At 46.5% G+C, this 14,524-nt stretch overlaps 2 protein-coding genes across 4 annotated transcripts in view; one reads left to right on the top strand and one right to left on the bottom strand.

Annotated features, from left to right (window-relative positions):
• LOC138504310 (dual oxidase 1-like) overlaps positions 1–14,524 on the bottom strand; it is a 1,064,761-nt gene that overhangs the window by 953,260 nt on the left and 96,977 nt on the right. The window contains exon 1 of one of the 2 annotated variants that reach the window (XM_069624718.1): positions 7,832–7,971. The exons of the other annotated variant lie outside the window; for it this stretch is intronic. The gene's annotated coding sequence lies outside the window, so the exon portion shown is untranslated. Of the gene's footprint in view, positions 1–7,831; positions 7,972–14,524 lie in introns of those variants that run through there. 2 annotated transcript variants of the gene reach the window in all.
• Positions 8,005–14,524, top strand: part of LOC138504311 (dual oxidase maturation factor 1-like) — a 375,710-nt gene continuing 369,190 nt past the window's right edge. The window contains exon 1 of one of the 2 annotated variants that reach the window (XM_069624720.1): positions 8,005–8,221. The gene's annotated coding sequence lies outside the window, so the exon portion shown is untranslated. The remainder of the gene's footprint in view (positions 8,222–14,524) is intronic. The other variant, XM_069624722.1, reaches the window with a different exon arrangement.

Raw genomic sequence — 14,524 nt, 5'->3', positions numbered from 1 at the left:
AGGAAGCACTCCTTTCACTTTCCTGAACAAGGCCTTAAATCAGGGTTGGTGCTGTGACACGGGATAAGGCCAAATTAATGTAAAGAAAAAAAAAACAGAAGTCTTTTAAATGTCCTTGCCTTTTATTGTGGGCTTCTTTTTCCTCCTAAGGCACTCACTAAGCGTTGCTTCAGACTTCCTATCTGAAGTTCAATAAAATAAAAAAAAGGAGATGTCCATTCCGGTAACCTTTTCTTTCCTTGGTTCCGTGGGTTAAAGTAAACAGTCCATAAATCAATGCCCGTGTCGTCTAACAGCCAGCATTTATCCCGGCCAAATGGTGCTTTTCAAGTAAGCCCCTGTCAGAGGGACTCTGCGTTTTTCTGCGGCGAGAGTTCGCGCATACGGACTTCTTGCATGCCTGTGGCTCTGGCAATCAGTATGCCCAGTTAAAACCTGCTGCCTCCTCCTTCCATTTCTCCTTGCACTCACCTTCTCCCTGGATAAAGAAAGAACAGACAGCCTCTCTGAATCTACGCATGCGTTAAAAATGCTGTCCTCCCCTCCCCTCCCAAGTCCAGGTGTGTTCAATCTTTCCGTGCTCTCATGAATCAACCCCACCCTTTCCTCGCTTTTCTCTCTGGGCTCTCCCACCTGACCTCCCTGGTTATTATTGGATTCCACCCGCCCTCCTGATATTCTGTCCGTTCTGAACTCCTTTCTTCTGCTGAGGTAATAAGGTAGGTGAAGGTCACTATGCATTTTGGAACTAAGTGATTTGCCAGCTTTTCTTCGTGATTCAGCATAGTGCATTGTGGGAGAAGTAGTTTTCTGACATGTAGTCTCTGTAGATTTTATTTTGGAATCTCCTGGCAGAGTGGGTTTTTTCATTATGTGCGGCATGTTTTCACCGTCCATGACTGTAGGTACAGGGTGTTCTGTTAACTTTATGTTGGTGAGTGGGCTAGATGTCCCGCCACTGTTCAAATTAGGTGACTCCGGGGGTGTATCCTCACACAGAGCAAACATCCAACATCAGAACAAAGAGTCAGAAATCACCTGTTGCAATACATTTCTCAGAAGACAGACATTCTGTAGCACAAATGAAATGTGTGATACTTGAACAGGTGAAACTTGGCCCTAGAGGTGGAGATGTTGTAAGAACTCTCCACTAGGGGTGTCACGGTATTAGTTTTATGACGGTACGATAACTTTCTTGCCAAATGACGGTATATCATGGTTATCGCGGTATAGCAGGTGGAGTTAACTAATCTTAACAAATATTTTCTAAAAGGTCATAAATTGACAGATTTAGCATCACAAACAAAACCAGGCACCCAGGGCCAGAATTGGGCTTTCAACATACTTTCCACTGAAATGCCCTGCTTCCACCAAACACAAACACACGTGTAGAGAGGAGAGGGGGGAGCCCTGCTGCAACTGGCAAAGCAAACTGAATAGCTTTACTTAAGTGGTCATTTAGGCTTTATGCTCCCCCACTGGCTACTGGTGAAGATGAACATGTTGCCATCTTGATAACCTGCATGCCACCGATCAATGGAGGCTGATGGTAGTATACGCTTGTGCGCATATACACACACAGACACAGACACACACACATAGACGCACTCTCTTTACGTTACAGCCTTTAGTTTACTTGCGGGCCAAAAGGTGTTCAGTAATCACGGACATGTTACCCTTTGGTATGGCAGCAGGGAATACCCACAGAGATGAGTGAATTTCGCAGTGTGACTTATTATATGTAAATTCAATGATAGAACCAGGGAAATCCCCCATTGCCATATGTTTAGAGAACATTATCCATTATAAATATATAAACCCCAAAGCCGCCAACCCAAAGTAAACCCTTTTCCTTCTTGGCACTGTATCTATTCTTCCTATTGCTAACATATTGATTTTGTGTCAGGCACGTGTGGTTTATGGAATGGCATTAAAAACTGCTCCAACTGAAACTACTTGGCAGACGGCACATCCAACAGTGCAAGACCAAGACTGCGCAGCACTTGCTTACTGCAGTCTTTCCAAATCAGATTGAAAAGCACACTTTACGGTATGAACGGTATAACGGTATAAACAATGTGACGGCTATTATTATTCAAATAAGTGGTTCACGGTATCTTTAATGGTATACCGTTATACCGTTACATCCCTACTCTCCACCAGAGGGAGATAACTTGGATTGATACCCTTGACTGTCTTAGCCCTGGCGGCATGAATGTAGAGTTCGACCTGATGTGTTATGTTTAAATGGATCAAAATGCAAAGTTGACTCTGATTTGAAATAAACCCTAGCCTATCTCTTGATACCTGACCTCATGGTACAGATAGATCTTGACCTAAAGTCATATTGTGACTTAAAAATGCATAAAAAATGCCTGGATGTATGTTGCCAAAATCCTACATGTGAGATGACTGTGAGACCAGTGTACTCAAGTAGTCACTGTAGAATGTGAGCCGACACGTCGGCAGAGACCAATGTGGAACGTACAAACATGTATAACCTGGCTCTTACAGGTAGCGCATAGTAAAGAGCGAGACAGGAGAGATCCTTAGTAGATCAGAGCACTCCACACAAGAGCTAGCCAGCCCCATAGCCACGCAATAGCAGGATTGGTACAGTGAACGGGGTTACCTCTTTAGAGACCACAGTGGAGAGACGCAGTGTTGTGCCGATTCTTAGCTACAGCATGGGACAAATGGGGACCCAAGCAGACTTATTGTCTGCGTTACTCCCCACTCACGCGTGCTGTGGCCTAATGACACGAATCCTTGCCAGGACTTAGAACCATTTATACTAAGAACAACCACAATGAATGCTAATGCTAATGACTAATTAGCTTTGCAAATCGGTACACCGGCCTTCATTCAGAGTTATACGAAGGTTGGGCGTGGATTGAGAGGATTTGAACATACACATAGACTTACATTATTATGTACAGTTGGAGCCGCAAATAGCTCAGGAACTAATATATCATTGTACTTGATTGGACATCCCCGCCACTCAAAGAATACACTCTGGTTCCCCACGTGGGAACGTCGAGAACACACACACGCATGCATGGAGTAGTCCGCGAGAACCAAGTTGTCACACGACGTACACTGCGCCTGCGCAACAGGGGAATCGCGCTACCCACCCATGCATGCTCTATGGGATCCTGACAAATACCCACCATGCGCATGCGCGATAGGATAGCGATCCGACCCGCTCAAACGCATGCGCAAAGGCATTCAAACGGTATTTAGAACAGTATACGCTCAATAAGGTTACGGACTGGAGAGAGCAACTCGACATCCGAATACCTGAGGAATCTTGACACACACGCACTTCGCGCACAGAGGTGAGAGATAGATCCATACTCAAACAGTAGACTAAGCCCCTACATTGCCACAGAGCTACTCTGTGGGGGGGATAACTTTGCTCACCCACTAACTAAAACCGGTTCACCATAGCAACCTAGGAGGGTGGGGGGATAACTTTGCTCACCCCACTAACTAAAAGCGGTTCACCATTGCTGAATCCACATTTTTTCTGTCTTTTCTCTAGATATTCTCTTTGAGAGAGTCTTCTTGAGGTGTAACTGACCACACACAGAGCAAGTTATGCACAGTTAATCCTACCAACAGGGTGTGTCCAAGGACCAGAAATAAAAGTGCTAGTGGCACTAAAAAAGAGGTGCGTTAAGTAACATGTTTGCCATTGCTAGAGGTATAACTGTTAAAGTTGTAATTTCTTGGAGTGAGATTGCCAATATTGAGTTAGTTAAATAACACTAATAGTGGAATATTCTCTATGTTTTTACTTTAGGAATTGAGCTCAAGAACATGTATATTTTTGGAACAAACAGTATCATTGGCCCTGAAGATGGACTGTTGTAAAAGTCCGAAATGTGTTGGCAATACACTGAAAAATCCTGATGCTATTTTGGATTGGTGACTTCTAACCAAAGAACTTTATTTTTTCATTCTGTTATTACCAAAAGGGACTTTGTGAATTTATGTGTGAAACAAAAGTCTTATAATTGAGAGTGTGTTTATCAAAAAGGTTTTGAAAAAATGGTACACTTTGATTAAAATAACCCATGGAGGGTTTTTCTATTTCTCTAACGTAAATCTTTGTATTAAGGAACTGATCTTACTGACATTGGTTGGATTTATGAATTGTCAAAACTTGTGAATTGAACTAAGAGCGTAAAACACAACTGTCTGACAAATTAACATTCAATTGGGTGTTATACACTTATCTCAACTTCTCAAAAACTTAGCAGTTCAAATCCCAACATAAGAAATTATAACCACATTGAAATTTGTAATAGCAAGCAGTGGGACCCTTATTAGACCGCACGCGCCTGCGACACTAATGAATTTTGGGGATTGTATTCCCTTTGGAGTGCACTAAGGGTTGGCACGTAGCAATAAATGCCTTTTCTCCCTAGTTGGGTTTTGACACCTATTGTGACACATCATTTACTAAAAGGTGTGTATCATCTCACTGTCGGGTGCTCAGTGCTTTCCTGTGGAAATTAGGATGTATATATATGTTCTAAGGACTGTGAAAGGGATAACCGGCCTTCGAAGAGACAACCTTTTTAACAGAGTACGTTCAACAACTGAATGTCCCTCTTTCTTCAGCTAAACACTGCTACAGAAGCACACACTACAACACAACTGCTGTTCATTGGCCCATACATTGGCTGTTGCTGTTAATATACACTGTGACAGAATTTCATCTGGTGGGTTGGAATAGCCCCAGCTTTATACTACATACAATGAGGTAGGTAATTCTGTTTCTTAGAGGGAGATCTGACTATCAGACCCCCCTTTCCTATATGCTCCATGACAACTTATAGTATTGATATGTGCCTTTGCTGAGATAGACACCCTTAGCCTCAGCTCTGCAGTGGGACAGAGCAGGTTCAAAGGCAACATGTTCATTCCTGACTGCTGCCGAAACACAAAGTTCCTGCAGGCAGAGGAGGGTTTTTAACTGTCCGTACCTCTTATCCGAATACTAGTAATTGTGTACCCTAGACAGCCTTGTGGCACATACATCATTAAATATAGGCCATGAATGGCTGTGACATGGTGGCTGCTATGATCACATAATTATAAAGCCACAGAAATGTGATATCACACTAGTGCCAGCTGTGTGAGCAGTGCCCAGCTATAACAGGACTGTTGTGTATTAATGTCTGGTCTGTTTTTCTCCAGTGCTGCCATGTGGGACATTAGCCATGCTGCTGCCTTTTTATCCTCCTAGAGAAACAGCAGTGACTTCCTCGTAGGGCACAGGAACCCTCCCCAGGATGTGACCTTAAAATCTGTACTACAAAGGCAACAGTGGCATACCAAAGCACACTCACACTAAGGTCTTGAACAGTGGAATCCCTTTAAAGTCAGTAGGCATGGGAAGGGGGCAGAGTTAGAATAGCCAGAGGGGAGAGGTTTGTCTGACAGAGAGGTTCCACCATCTTGGTTTCTGTTAGGGCTCTCTTCTAATTACTATCTCCCATTTCCTCCAGGCAAGGCATGGACTACTTACAACAGGCTTGCTTTGAAGCATCCCCCCTTAGACAGTTTGCCTTTATAACAATGAGGCACCCCCTCTTTCTATGATTCCTCTTTGTGCTCTCAAGCTAAGACAAAGGATTCACTAGACCTCTGATGGGACTACAGCCTATCCTAAAGTCCTCAGCCAGAAAGATGAAGACCAAAGGCATCAAAGGCAGAGGGAAGGTGTGCTCCCTCACCATAACCATTACCCCATCTCCTGACCCACAGACGCCTCAATTATTAGGAAATCTAAGACTTTTTACCAAGTTGCTGACTCAGCAAATGCGATTGTGCTAGGCCTTGACAACCCAACAGGTGGAAGAAAGAGTCATGGTAGCCCCCCCTGCACTTTGCTGGAAAAATCATTTTTCACCTGTCTCTTTCTTTCACGTAATGCATTTCTAAGATGCGTGGCTGTAGCAGGCACAGAAAACGGTAAAGGAGTGACCATTTTCTCGAGTCTGTCTCAGCTCCAGGGAAGTGTTAGTGTTTTGATGGTATGCAAATCCCCTCATTGGCTTCTCAATCTGTGTCTATATCTAGGTCCTCTGGAAAAGAAAGCAAGCATATGTTTAAAACTGTATCAAATAGACTAGTATGTGACATTGTCTTTTAATGTGCAAAAAACGTGTTAACCTTTTTGTGCCCAACGGAAAACTGTATGCACATTATGCATAGCAACAAGATGCATGTGTGTTTGAAAAATAATGACTACAAGCTAGTGATGTTATCGCTGTGACTATTCCAGGGTGTGCCTAAGGCTTAAAAGGAGTTCAGCCAGGGGACCAGTTTTCAGACTCCGTGTTCAACCATTCCTGGCTTTTCTGCTTAGCCAATATTACTGCATTCTGGTAAAGTACTTGCCGTCCTGCAGTTACAATGTATTCGGGATTTCTAAATGAGATTAATTAAAAAGACGAGGCTTTCACAGCCTTATCTGAGAGCTGTATTTCAGCCTATTTTATAAAACAAGATTGTGAATGAAGAAGTGTTGCTAGGCGAGGAAAGTGGGTAGTGGTTTGCCTAGCTTCAGTGTGATCCGTAATGTGCATACGAATAATTTGCGTGTAGATGACAGGTGTGTGCCAGAAGAGAAAACATGCAATTTTGCCAATTAAGTGTGTACATTAAATGGGGCCAGGAACACAAATAAGTAAATCTCCGGATATATGTGTGCAACCTGCATGCTGTCTCTTACTTTCATGCTTATGCAGTTGATGAAATGAGTACCATGTGGCTTACAGATGTTTACCCCGTGTGCCAGGCTGACTATATAGAGTGTAGTGGGGTGGTGGCAGAGGGGAGCGTGGGAGCCCAAGAGTATGGCTGCTTAGGCGTTGCTCTCTTTTTTGACCACACCCAGATCCCCGCCAGCCCATCCCCCCCCCCCCCCCACTCCCCCGTCATGCTGGATAACTCCATGAGCAAAACAAAACATCCATGCAATTTCATTCAAGTGTCTCCATTTGCACCACGCAGGGCAATTTGTGTTGTGTTATTAGACCCATTTCTTTTGCCCGTCCGACATTTAGCACTCATTTACCACACTTGGGAGAGCAGTACCTCTTCAGGGTGCCATGCACGCCCACCGCTCGTTTGTAGCACATTTCTCTGGAGCATAACACGTATGCAGACACTTGCATGTCACTCACCCGGGCATATATTGGTATATGCATGTATGGGCAGAGAGAGGGGGCTTTGGCAAGGCGTTCGGTGCTCCGAAGCTCTGGCAGGGCTGTCCCAGTACTGGGTCCTTGCTAGAGAGTAACGATCCAGTTACGGGGTGATAGGATGTAGGAGAGGGGCTACAGACATGCACACGCCCCTCTACATACAAGTAGAGGTGTTGGGCCAGGCGAAGGGTATGCTGCTACACCGCCAGCACCCCCACTTCATCCTGGAAACCACGGACTGTGGCAAGGGCTGTCCGGTTCAGAGGGGCCCGGAGAGGCCGCTATGGCTAAGCGGCATTTTATTAATGATGATCGCGTTACTATTGTGTGCGTGCTTTATCTCGCTCTGTGGACTATTACAGTGTAAGACGGCGTCAACAGGACCAGCACTGAGTTTGGTGTGTGTTCCTAGTTGCCCTCTAGCACCCGAAGGGATGCACTGCACAGACCGCACGGGTGCTGGTACCAACCTGTTGACTCCTCTCTTTCTGCTCCCTCACCTGTGTTCCATAAAATGCGGCTGGGGGTATGCCCTGCGGGCGCCCCCCACCCCCGCACTCCCTCTGGCCCCGAGCTGTGGGGCCCCTTTGCGCGCCCTCCAGACTCACCTGCGCGGCTGCCGGTCGCCTCTGGAGCGGTGCCCTGCTCCTCCACTGGCGCGGGCGAAGGACGGGCTCCGGTTCTCAGGCGCTACGCGGGAGGCTGTGGGCAGGGCAGAGGCGCTCCCTGCTGCACCGGCGGGCGAGGCCGTGCCTCCTCCTCTGGCGTGATGCAGCAGGCATGTGCGTGGCGGCGGCGGCGGCGGCCTCACGCACTCGGGCTCACGGGCGCGGAGTGTGTTGACGCGCGTCCCGCGGGAGGGGCACAGCCCTTGGCAGGGGAGGGAGGCCCGCATCTGCTCCGCAGCCCAGTGCCTGGAGCGGACAGCGCGAGGACTTCGCGGAGGGAGCAGCACCCGCGCAGCTCCAGAGTTCAGAAGCCTCCAGAAGCACCGCGCGGTAAGGGCACCTGCCTCGGCTGCCAGTGACCCCCAACCTCTCCCCTCTTTTAGCTCCCTCGATTTTATACCGTTGTTTGCCCACTACCATACACACCACACAAAGCCAGCACACCGCACAGACACAACGCGCTTATTAAACGCACCAGCACCACCCACAATATACAAGCGGCAACCAGACAAACAGCACACAACAGCACAGACCCAACACAAATACACCACTGAAAGCATACCGACAGCACCGCATATACGTGCACACACACACATGCCTCCATTCAGTCCTTTGTTTAACTAATTAGCGTGTGGCTCACATACCCTACAGAGACAGCAGACGCAACCCGCGCACAGCATCCACACCGGGGGTCCACGGTCCATCATACGCGCATAGGCGGGGAAGGGGGCTGAAGAGGGGGCGGGGCGGTAGCTATGCCCCCGTGGTGAACATGAACAGTTAAAGTTGGCCCCCAGCCTCCTGGTCACCCTTTTCTCACCCCCCATGAGTGTCTTCTAGCCGGTACTCCCTACACGCCCCCCCCCACCCTCTCTGCTCTCCACCGATCTCTTTCAGTCCCCAGGCACCCTTCCCATCTCGCTGTGCTGTCTCCCTATCCACGCGGGGCACCCCGCACACCCCAGGCTGACTGCCAGCGTTCCCTGCTGTCCGCTCTGCATGTTAATGACCGTGGATGGCCACATGTATCGCGAACATGACAGCCTCTGTACAGTAGGACGTGGTTGGGGTCTGCAAAAAAAAACCCTGCGAGATGGCGACCGATAGGTACTCAGAGGTTCTTAGTGGCTGTAGACAGGGTCGCACCGAGGCATAACACTGTCTCGGGCACCAATGAAAACGTGGCCCACAAATTCATTCTTTTTGTGACTGATTGTTTTGAGTTGTACTCGAGTGGGGGGGGGGGCATTTATGAGGGGGGGTAGGATAAAATGTGATGCAAATTGTTCATTTTAAAGTATATTAATTCAGTGACACTGTCCAAAACGACTAGCTGCGTGGTGAAGTAATTTATCAATGTGGCCCATATTGGCCAAAAAAGTGGCCCACTTTCACCCCAAAAACTGGCCTACAATAGCATTTTGCGTTTTTGGTTCTTTGCCCTATAGGCCTATAGGCCAGTCCGAGCCTGGCTGAAGCTGACGGCCGGACGTTATCAGCCCAGCTCCTGTCACTGCTAGGTGCAGCTAGAGGGACACTGCCGTGTCCTGAGGAGTTTTATCTGGCGCAACACGTGTTAGATAGAGTTGATCAGCTGTCGCTTGGAGGACTCGAGAGGCGCTCCAGCCGGCGCTAGTAGCGCAGAGGCATTCACCGGATGTGCAAGAAGCACTCCCTTTATCAGCGAGACACGGTTTGCCACCAGATGTGTCAGCACCGAAGCTTGGACATGTATTGAGATAGATACCTGGGGAAAACGCCAGGTAAGCAGGGGCCGGGGCGCGGGAGCGAAAACATTGATGAATTTGAGTCAATAGACCTACATTCTTTAAGCTGTGGACAAGGTATAATTCACAGACCTTTTAATGTAGCTGATGTACATAGGCCCTTTTCTCGGCCCGGGCGAAGCAGGCGACTGCCTGGGCCGCAATGGCCCCAGGGGCTCAATTGTCCTCCTTAGTGATGGTTCGAATTTCCCTTGGAGCACATTTACCTTTGGGCGGGCACCGTTGCCTTGGGCTGTGCGCGATTGCTCGACTAGAGGCAGCAGGTGCTGGACAAACATTGCATAAATAAATAAATATACAGGTATGCGACAAACATTGCATGAATAAATAGACACCCCTATTAACATTGAAACTATCGCACACGATGCAGCGGGTGGGGTTCAAGTAAAAGAAAACGCTGCTTATGGTGAACAGATATCAGCAGGTTTTGAGAATGAGTTTGCAGGACAATCCCTTGGCTCAAACCAGGATTTTCCCACATATGATCAGCTCTTTCACTTTTAGCTAGAGTCACTGCTCTTCTTAATGATTCTTGCACGGTCCTCCTCTGCATGAGCTCAGATCGCAGTGCACACTAACACTGCTGTTGCTAGTTTAGGTGCACAGGTGCCTGGTAAGGTTTGCTCCCTTGTACTGAGCATTTGTGCTCATCACTATGAATGACACATTACTTTTCAGGCAATGTTAGTATACGTTGTGATCATTTGAAAATGCTGTTTGTGTATCTGAACATACTTATTTTATTACATTTATTACTCGCCCAGACCCCGGGGTATCACGGCGAGGTTACAAACAGCTTAGTAATGCATAGATAGAGAGAGCCCATATGGCCCAATTACATTGGCGAAGGTACATGAAATAAGAACAGTGGCACGCAATAGAGTAACATATATATATACAGACAAGAAATGGCAAGAGTACATATTTATCCTTGTTCAGCTGGCTATTTTATTGGTATTGATTAAATAACCAGGTTTTCAGTAGTTTTGTAAAGCCTGCAAGAGTGTCTTGATTTTTTATGGTGATTGGAAGAGAGTTCCAATGTTTAGGGGCTAGATGTTGGAAAAGAGTGCCTCCTGCTCTCCATTTCTTGAATCTCGGTAAAACCAGTAGTGACTGATTGTTAGATCTTAATGTTCTGGTGATAGTTTTTCTGGAAATTACTTGTTTTAAGTACATGGGCGCTTTTTCATGGAGGCATTTGAAGATGGTGCATAGAGTTTTGAAGATAACTCTGGCTTTGATAGGTAACCAGTGGTGCTGTCTTCGTATTTGAGATATATGATCTGATTTTCTTATGCCGTTCACCTGTTTCTGCATGTGCGAACAGCATTTGCACTTTCACAAATGTTTTCTTATACCGCCGTTATGGGTCTTTCCCATGCAAAATAAACGCTCACCTGAACATAACATATGTAGAAATAGAAATATAGGGCGCAGATTTTCAACCTCATTAGAGCCAAAAGACCATTTATTCGGCCTTGATATAAGTCACAGGTCTCTGTGCGGATAATTTGAAGCACTGTACATCTACCCTTGTTACTACATGGTGCCCTGCACCTGTTGAAGCATATCAGAGCTCCCTGTGGAAATCTAAGCCTACATAGTGGGCTGCATACCTACACAGTGAAGTAACTCATCAAGCTGGCCCACATTGGGCAAAACAGTGTGCAGCACATTCATCTTACAAAAACACATTGGTTGGGTAGGTGTTACTTAACTGCGGGGTATAGTTTGGGTGTAATTTAGTGTTTCGCCCTGGGCACCAAATGGACTAGAAACTGCCCTGTGTGTACACAGGGAAGCATTGTACTATCCCGATATGTTCGGATTTGCGTTAAGGTCAGTAGATTTATTTGGTTCCTGCGCTGTAAGGTACATGTACATTATCCCAGAAAGCAAGTTGTAAAAGTCGTCATTAGGATGAAGGTATGTTACAATACAAATTATATACAAAGTGCAAATCATAAAAACTAGATCCTCTCAGATAGTACTTCATCCCTTCAAGAGGGCGTCCAGCATGGACCCCACTTTGGGGCAGTTCCAAAGAGGACGGACTCAAGGTCTTTGACATGGAAGGCCATCCACCCGCTATAGAAATCAGCTCTACCGGGAAGTGCATATGAGCAACTGGGTGGGTCCAAGAATCCGTAATTAGCAGCCACGCACCATCCAGACACTGAAAGGCAACTCTAGGGGGCCCTAATGCGCACCTTGATCCATAGCTGCCAAGCTTCCCAGTTCCATGCGTGACACCTCAAGCCAGCCCTGTTTTTCCTCCAGTGCATGCTGGAACTTGCAGGGCCATCCTTACAATACTAAAAACGAAACTACAAGTTCCTGCATGCATTTGGGGGAAAGCAGGACTAGCTCGAGGTATCACGCATGGAACTGGGAACCCTGGCAGCTATGCAGGTCTGAACAGTTAAGGAAGGTATCCCTGAAGCCCAGAAAGGCAAGGCGTCAGTTGTTGATTGTTTTCATGCCAGCTGACAGCCTGGCACTCCAGTTGTATTCTGTGTCCTTGCGCTATGCCACCCCACAGCAAAGGGACGCACTCCCAGACGCACTGCCCAGTGCAGTGAGAGCACTGGGTTCGCGTTCTTGTGTCCAGCTGGTGTCTTGTCTCATTCTATAATGTTGGCCTGCCATGTGGCAGAAGTGCCCTAGAAATACCCCATCTCCTTCTCCGTGGCACGTGGACTTCTCACTTCACGGTTACATAAGCATGCAAAGAGCAATGCAACTTGCAGCCTGAAATAGCATTCGATTGTTAGTCTTAGCTAGTAGATGGCACTTAAGCACCTATTTTCGATATTTATTTGTGATGAGGCATTGCGTTTTCTGAGGGTCATCACCTGTACGTTGCAGGACTATTTCAGCTGGCCAGTGCCATTTGGAGTGGGTTTTTGGTGAATGGATGAATGGCTGATTTTCTCAGGGGCAGTTTGATTTGGGGATTTGGGTGCTATTGTCAAGAGCCATTTCAGGGTAGCATTCACTGCCCTTAGGTGGATGCACGCGACCCCCGTGCACTGCCATGCCATGTGACTTACCTGGCTACTGGTCTATTCAAAGTACTCCACGCCTTAGCTTTAATGACTATGGGCGCATGTGTCTGTCATCAAATGCTGCTTAGCCTGCTGACACTTCAGGCTTTTGATTTCACTTATAATCCAGAAATGCAAGCCATTCCTTCGTGCAAAGTGCTTTGCATTCGAATTACAATTTGAGCAGGGTGCGGCTGTGCTGCTTGTCATTATACCGAACGAGCCTCCGTAAACATACCCAATGCATGAACATATACATTTATATAACAGAAGGGTGTCCCGGAAATAGATAACTCACAGGTGCTGCAGCCTTTTAAAGGGAGAGCCATTTTTAACCCAACACATGCTGAAATTATAAAGGTCATTTGACCACTGCTTCCAATTACAGGCGTTTCCCCTTTCCAAAAAGGTTTTGGGTATAAGTGCTGCTCTAATTCAATAATTCGTTGTGAATTCCTATTTTATTTTCCAGATAACCAAAGAGGTATGTGTCCTTGTATGCCCTCTTCGGCCACATCATTATAATGTACTTGTGAAATCCCCTACTCCAAGCTGATGTGTCATTTTGAAAGTGTGCAACTTAAAAGTGTCTTTTGGCTCTTCTATCACTTACTATATAGGTTGTGAAACTGGGAGACTAAGCCAGCATTTTATAATGGAGCAGTCCGATAGGGAAACGCTCTGTGAACCAGGTCCTGAGAATTGGCCTGTAAGCCCCAGGGGGGCCTGTCCTCCTAAAACTCCTTGATGTTCCCTGTTATTAAAAACATCCCTTGAATGCTCCTGAGTACTCTTAGGGCGTAATTCACAGAACATTTAGCACAGAGAAAAGTGTGTTTGCACTGCAAAAATACACTTTGCACCAGACCTAATTCACAGAGTGTGACAAAGTCACTTTGCATTGCAAAAGCACTCTTTGCACCTCCCTAAATGGGCCTAATCTAAGGTACGTTTCTGTTGTCAGCTGTTGCAATTTATCTGTCTTAGGCTGCCCTCTGCTGTCCAAATGGCAAATTGCACCCACTTCAACAACAGCTATCATTTCAACAACCCACTTCAACAACAGTTATCATTTCAACATACAGGTGCAATTTATCAGTGTTAGGGTGCCCTTTGCTGTCCAAGTGGCAAAGTGTGTCCACTTCAAGAACAGCTACCATTTCAGCAAACAGAATGAGCACGGTTCTATGCGGTCACCTTCACCTTCCATTACCGCAAACATTCGGAAGTTGCTTCTTTCCACCCCCACTTCTCTTTTCACAGGGCACAGTGGTTCCAGTGTCAATGAACAGTTCATTAAAGGCTCAATGTTTCAGTCTCTAACGAGCAAAATGCTGTAGGACGAATGCCTTCTCACAAGCCAAAACTGAAAGTAGGTGCTGTAATGATGCTACTACGCAATGTCATGCCATCACGGGGACTCTGCAATGGAACAAGGTTGACAATTACGTGTCTACAAAGACACATCATAGAGGCCCTTGTGATTGATGGAACTTAGATACTGTTCTTATACCGCACCTACCTCTCATTCCATCTGATACGTTTGGCCTTTTCAATGACCATTAACAAGTTACAGGGATCTACGCCCCTTCCTTGAAGCGATCAGTGGTAATTCCAATATTTAAGAAGCGGGGACAGAAGTGACCCTATGAATTACCGACCAAAATTGACCTTTAAATATGCTAGAATGGCGCATGTTACGCTTGGAACAGCTAGTTCACATAAACAGCACTAAGTCCACAGTGGTAGTGCTTTTTTTGTGACTTAGACCCATTTAGGGCAGTGTAAAGTGTATT

This window comes from Ambystoma mexicanum, chromosome 11, assembly GCF_040938575.1.
Source record: "Ambystoma mexicanum isolate Mex_15411 chromosome 11, UKY_AmexF1_1, whole genome shotgun sequence".
Classification (NCBI taxonomy): Eukaryota; Metazoa; Chordata; class Amphibia; order Caudata; family Ambystomatidae; genus Ambystoma; species Ambystoma mexicanum.
This window is presented reverse-complemented; position numbering and strand designations above follow the sequence as displayed.